This window comes from Etheostoma spectabile, chromosome 16, assembly GCF_008692095.1.
Source record: "Etheostoma spectabile isolate EspeVRDwgs_2016 chromosome 16, UIUC_Espe_1.0, whole genome shotgun sequence".
NCBI classification, from domain to species: domain Eukaryota; kingdom Metazoa; phylum Chordata; class Actinopteri; order Perciformes; family Percidae; genus Etheostoma; species Etheostoma spectabile.
The window spans coordinates 20,671,695-20,678,356 of NC_045748.1; the positions used below are offsets into that span (position 1 = coordinate 20,671,695).

The 6,662-nt window shown below is 38.8% G+C and overlaps 1 protein-coding gene across 1 annotated transcript in view; it reads left to right on the forward strand.

Moving 5' to 3' along the window:
* Positions 1-6,662, forward strand: part of atp8b1 (ATPase phospholipid transporting 8B1) — a 55,270-nt gene that overhangs the window by 11,074 nt on the left and 37,534 nt on the right. The window lies entirely within an intron of this gene.

Genomic DNA, 6,662 nt, shown 5'->3' on the forward strand with positions numbered 1-6,662 from the left:
AGACTTGAGGCTGTTATTGCTGCCATAGGTGCCACAGCAAAGTATTGAGCAAAGGCTGTGAATACTTATGTACATATATTTTCGTTATTTATTTTTAATACACTTGCAAGCATGAAATCATGTCATTGTGAGGTATTGTGTGTACAATTTTGAGAAAAAACATACATTTAATCCATTCTGGAATAAGGCTGTAACATAACAAGATGTGGAAAAGTGAAGCGTTGTGAGTACTTTCCGTATGCACTGTAAAGTGTCTCTTATCTAAGAGGTTAGCTGAGTCTTTGGCTACGTTTAGCAGAACTTTCTCCGAAGGGACGTGTAATAGGAACGTTCTCTCTCCAAAATGACCTGTGATTGCCAACGTGTCCTGTCACAGCCTAGATATTCTAAAGCCTGAAAACGGAGCCAAGGAGTGAAGACAGAAGCCTTGTTTTTCTTTTCTTTTCTCAGACCACTTCAATTACAACATGCTGAAAGATAAGGATTTTTTTTTTTTTTTGTCCAAGGACACAAAAAATAAACTTTCTACCCCAACTCAGTGGCCATGATGTTTTGTCATTAAACCCCTTAGCTGTCCCCTAACATAATAAAAATGAAACTTACATCAACAGACTATGATAGAAAAATATAACTTTTTTTGGGGAAAAAGGAAAAAAGTGACCTCATATATTTAAAGAGCTTTTCTTTACAGGAGCATCGGAGCTAAAAACTCTGAAATAGACTACAGATCCATACTGGGCTTGCAGTATTTTGGTCACAACAGCTTCCCTCCTTAATTTTTCTTTCGAAGCCTCCTACTCACCTCAGTGGTCTGAGTAGACTGCACCTCCTCTCAGGTTTCACTGTCGTTACTCAGGTATGCTCTCTTTTGTCCCGCTCCGTGAATCCCTCCCCCCCCCCAGCCTTCTCTTTTTCGTTGCCATAGTGAAGCCCTGGCACAAAACCAATAGACCAAATCCTGTTTTTTGAGATGGGCGAACTTCGCTGCCCTGCTGCTGCTGCTGACCTCCGAGTGCCTGGTTTCTGTAAGAGCAGAAAGTGTTGATCCTCACGAGGAAATCGGATCAATTTGTCTTTTTATAATGAAGCTTTTGGTTTTGAGGCTCATTGGATATCTCAGGCAGTGTTGCCGAAATTTCATTTATTTAATTTCATACTTGTTAACAGTAACAAGTCATTTTTCTTATTTTTTCCCCCCCCATTACAGTTCCTCATCTTTTTTAGTTCACTAAAGGTTGCATCTTATTGTGTGTAGCAGTGGCTCTGAGATAGAAAAAAATCAGACTCTACCTACATAAAAACTTAATGACTCAAGGTGCTTTTTTTAATAAGACTTGTCATTTTTGGTTCTGGGTTTATTCTATTATTTATTTAACTATGATTCCATGTTTTGTCCCCTACAATTTACACCTGTCTTCCATCCATCTGTTTGCCAGTCAGAAAGACACAACATGATTATTTTTTTTTAGCAACAAATTATTCCAAACTGCTGGCCTAACCTAAGCCAGTTGATCATTGCGTTATTTTTTTTTATAAATCTTTTGACATTTTAGTCACTTTTATTGATATTTGTCTTTTTTTTTTAAATTTTTTTCATCAATTACTTTTTTCTCCAAATGCTATAAAATTGACAAAAACACCCAAATTCAATGAAAGTAGTGAACTGATTAATAATTTAACTTGTGAGGAGCGTTGTTGGGAGCCATCCACGTTACTTTTTTGGACATTTGTTGGAAAGAAACCCAAATTTCTGACATAGAAACTTTTTGAAAAAGGGTCAAATTAAACCCAAAGACAACAGGAGGGTTAACGAAAAGTTTGAAACTGGAATACAGATTGGGGGGGACTAGACAAATTTAGCCAAGTTAAAATTGCCAATGATCATCATCATATTTCAGACTCGGTTGACTCAAAGGATTTCTGGACAATCTATCGTTTTTCTATCCCTTGAATCTTGATAACCTGCCAACATCGGAGCTCTTATGTTTGTTGTTCCCACATAAATCAAATGCTGGCTATCCATTCGTGCCCTGTGTTATTTGTAGAGACACACCACTTGCAGAAACTAAAGGGGATTAATAGAATCTCCCACAGCCTCTCAGCCTAGGGCTGCACAGAGCAGTTGAGGAGAGTATGGCGTGTTGCAGGATGTAAACAGAAATGTCAAAGTGACCCCAAACTCCCAGTAGTTGCTCTTATACAGAGTCTTCTCTCTACCTGGCCCTGGCATCTTGAGCCAATCAGATGTATGCGTTGGCTGTAGCATTTCCCCTCAAAGATTTAACATGTAACATTTAATTTATGGACAGGATTGAGGCTTTGTCTTCAAGCCAGCTCACTGCAATAACATTTTTTTTCTGTCTGTGTTTCACAATCAAGGAAACCTTTTTATCTTTTAATAGCGTGCATGCCTTCAGTGATGGCGTGTACAAAGAGTGTGTAGATGAACGCAGGCGTGACGCAGGCCTTTAGATGAGGTTGTGTATTCCTTTGGTGCGGCATGTTGTTAGACGGGATGTTGGTGACAAAACATACTGTACATCTTCAGATGAAGACCGCGTCCTTTAGGTCATCTTGACTCAAACTGGCTCTAGACAACTAGTGGTCATCTTTAATCGTGGACAAATTCTTTCTCTGGGAAGTAAATTAATGTTTATCTGGTTCCCTTTTTTTTTTTTATATAAAAAACCTGTCATGTAAACACAATTGCATTCCGGCTCAAGAGTAGTAGCAACAAGACCAAAATCTAAAGAGTAAAGAACAATGTTGTAATATTTTGAGAGTTTAGCGGTCATCTTGTTTACTTCTCCAGGTTTAGCTCCTCCTCATGCTTTGCCCCCCCCCATATTTAAACGTCTTTGTTTTCCTTCCCAGTCTCACACAATCTTCATGTGCAGACCTGTGTAACCAGCCAAAGCTCATTCAGTCATACACAGTTTCTTTAAATGAGCAGTCACAGGAATGTTCGCCGGGCTGGATTCCTTATTGTTCTGCTCACATTTGATTTGAACGTTGGGAAACACTTGACTGCACGGCTCAGTTAGAGCAGAGGTGGTTGCTTCCCCCATTCCTGGTGAAATAGTGTAAAATGTTTGCCAACCTTTAGCTTTCTGACACATATCTGGAGTTTGACATTTACATCTACTGTATGTTTGAGATTGAGCCTCAACACTTAAGAACTAACCTAAAAGTGTTTGTAGCTTTATCTCTTATGTACTGAAATCCTTGGCCTGATTGGCAGTCTTGTCAACTTATTCTTTGGTCAGATATTTGCTAGTTTCTGCTTTGTGGTAAGACACAATTAAAACTGCTATTTGGGTTTATTTCTGACATAATGAAAAAGGATTTTGTGGATTGTGCATTGAAAGTATTGCTTTTGTTTTGGTCTAAAAATAACATTGCATTGCTGCACTGGTATGTGAATCCAAATGACATCCGCCCTTCTGACATATTGTCCACTGCAGGAACTTAACCAAACATATCTGTAATGTGACGTGTTCCTAAAACTGATGATGGGATGCTATTTAAACTTTCGGAGGTTTCTGGCCGTGCTGTCAGTCATGATTAGTAAATCAAATGTGTTGTCACATGATTACATCAAATGCAAAGTCTGGCAGAAATGGGGATACAACAGATCACCAAACCTCACAGGGAAACATGGTTAACATGAAATGAGATTATAGGAAAATGAAGGATTGACATGTGCGTAGTAGAGGAAACTAAAAAAAAAAAAAAAATCAATTGTGGAAAAAATAATCACCATTGTTTTGGTCAATATTGAAATCCTGATTATTCAACACGATTACTCATTAACCTTTGGATATAACTATGACCACTACTAGCCTACTGTCAATACTCAACATTGTGCCAAAAGATGAACAATAATGTAGCTACCTAAGGAAAAATCCAGCACATAGACGGAACCTTTAGAATAACGCTACGTGACTCACGTTGACTCATTTTACACACAGTTTAACAATAAAACTAAATACTGAGTACATCATTATGTTTTTTTTGTCTCTCTCATAGGACTGGACTTATCCTTTTGTACACACCTTTTTTTAAAAGGTCAGATATTTTCTAGAAGATTGTGTGATGACTTTGTCATAAAAACTCTTGACAGTCTGCTATTAGAGTTCATCCTGCTCTACCAGTTAGTTATTGTGATTTCTGCATCTGCATTAACTATGTTTGGATCAGTCCTTTTTAATCTGGAACAGGGGCCAAATGCATATAACATTCACATTTGTATTCTTCCTTTCTATAAATACCAGTTTGCGTGTAAAATGGCATACACATCATTTGCACATCATTTGCCCCAGGCTTCCTGTTCACACTGACATCTCTGGTGTCAGGTTACTGCTAAGAACTTACAGTAAATGAGCTGAATAAAGCTCTTGTAAACACAACGAACTGTCTGAGTAGAAAGTGACAATGACCAGGAAGGTGTGGGCCCATTCCTCAAAGTTGCAGATTAATTCATTCATTATGACAGGCACGCAACGTCGGGAGGTTTGGTAGAAAACCTCGTTATTTCTATTTTTGTTTGTTTTAAGGAGTATCAATGGTTTTACACAATATATCAAGATGGATGTTCAGTTTTTATGCCTACGAATTTCCTGTAATTTTAAATGTTAAAACCTTTTTGAGGCTAACTTGATTGTAACTGATCCATCAGATGGATCATCATTGATTAATGTTATGACTTAATTTCTAACAACTGACTCATTTATCATCCTTCTTTCCTGATTCATTGTATCTGCATATCTTGTTCCGTCTGTGCCGTTTTTTGTTTTAAAATACAAAGTCATATTGTGACATTTTTAAACATGTAGGCCTTGTCGATGTCAAGAATGTCACTGTTGTCATAGCGTTTGTTTACTTCCGTCTTTCTCACACTTTACAATCATTTGTCCATTTGTCAGTATGTGTGCTGCCCATAAAAACATGGTTGCACTGTTTATTTCTTCAGTCCTGGACTTTGGGTATGCTCAACGGCAGCTTACTGATAAAATAAAACCTCAAGGCCTTAGTATGCTTCAAATGAAGTAGGTTGTACAAGGTGTCGTTTTGACAACGTTGGAACCCATTTCCTCGCTTATCTTTCTCCAACAACACTGTGTTTTTCAATGGAAAAAAAGACTTGGGCCATCATTTATGAAACGTGCCCACGACCTGAATCAGGCAAAGGTTGGGCCTACGCCGATTCCTACACAAAGCAAGGCATTTATCGATTGGAATGTGTGCGTAGGCTGCAAAAAAAATCTCACGTTTGGAGAAGTCATCAGTTGATCTGACTCGTTTAGAAGACATCTATGAGCTGGTACAACAGTGCACGCGTCTTCATCAGCGGGGGGGGGACCTACAATACACGCCAGAAAAAGTCTGCAACATTGTTTTAGCCTGTGGGGTTTTGCAGTGCTATATTCAATGCCGGAAACGTGCAACATTTTTATTCATTCTTCGTTTGTCTTTTAAAGTGTCGTTACTGACCACAAGTGAACGATTTCTTTCTGCCATTGGCCGACATATTTCAAGTTTTTTTTCCAGCCCCTCTGCTGTCAGGAGACAGGGTCGGGGTGGTGGTCCAGCACAGAGGGCGGAGGACATGCTCTCCCTCGCAGCTTACAGATAGATAGATAGATAGATAGATAGATATTTATGATCCCAAAAAAATGGGAAATTACAGTGTTACAGCAGCACACAAAATATACATACATACAATATACATGAAATATTATAATTTAATAAACAAATATAAGAATAAAATATAAGAATGTAAGAACAAATATTTAAGTAATATACAAGATGGGAAAAAACAAAACAAAAATGTGAGCTTTTGTAATTGACCCAGTCGTGCCGGTTGCCCTTATTGTAGTATTGTGTGTCTCAGAGTCTCATCTACCCCCAGGGAGACGTGTTGAAGAGTTTTATTGTCTGAGGTAGGAATGATTTCCTGTAGCGGTCCGTGGGCATTTAAACTGTCGGAGCCTCTTGAGAAGCTGCTCCTCTGTTGGACCAGTGTGGGGTGGAGAGGGTGGTCAGGGTTATCCATGATAGAAACAGTTTGTTCAGGACTCCTCTCCACCACAGCTTCAAATGTGTCCTGGTTGCAGCCGATACAAAACACGAATGCAATCAGGAGCTGCTGCAACAGGCTGCCGCACGACACAGCGCCATCGCTGCCAGGCTCTGTCTCATGAAAATACATGAGTAAAATTAAAGTCTATTAAACCTATTAAATATAAGTACACCTACATGTAGGCCTAAGAAATTGCAATGTAAGCCTGTATATTACTATTAGGACTATAGCATACAGATGTCAAGGATTTCAACGACAGAATTTCCCCGTCGTGGGATAAATAAAGTATAATCTAATCTATAAATTAAATAAACTTCAGCTGGATTTCGATTTAATACGGCAACACTGTTAACCGCATCAGTGATCTCTTTCCATTCTGCAGTCTTCCTACAGCCTAATACCAGTTTTTAGGCTGCCAAATAGTACACACGCTACTGCAAATGAACCTGAGATGACAGGGATTCAATCTCCATCTCTGAAAAGTGCCGCTTTTTAGCCAGATTACGTCTGGCCATGTCGTAAATTGTAGGGGCGAGGCCTCATAACTTAGAATATATTGGGGCGTGATATTTAAATTACG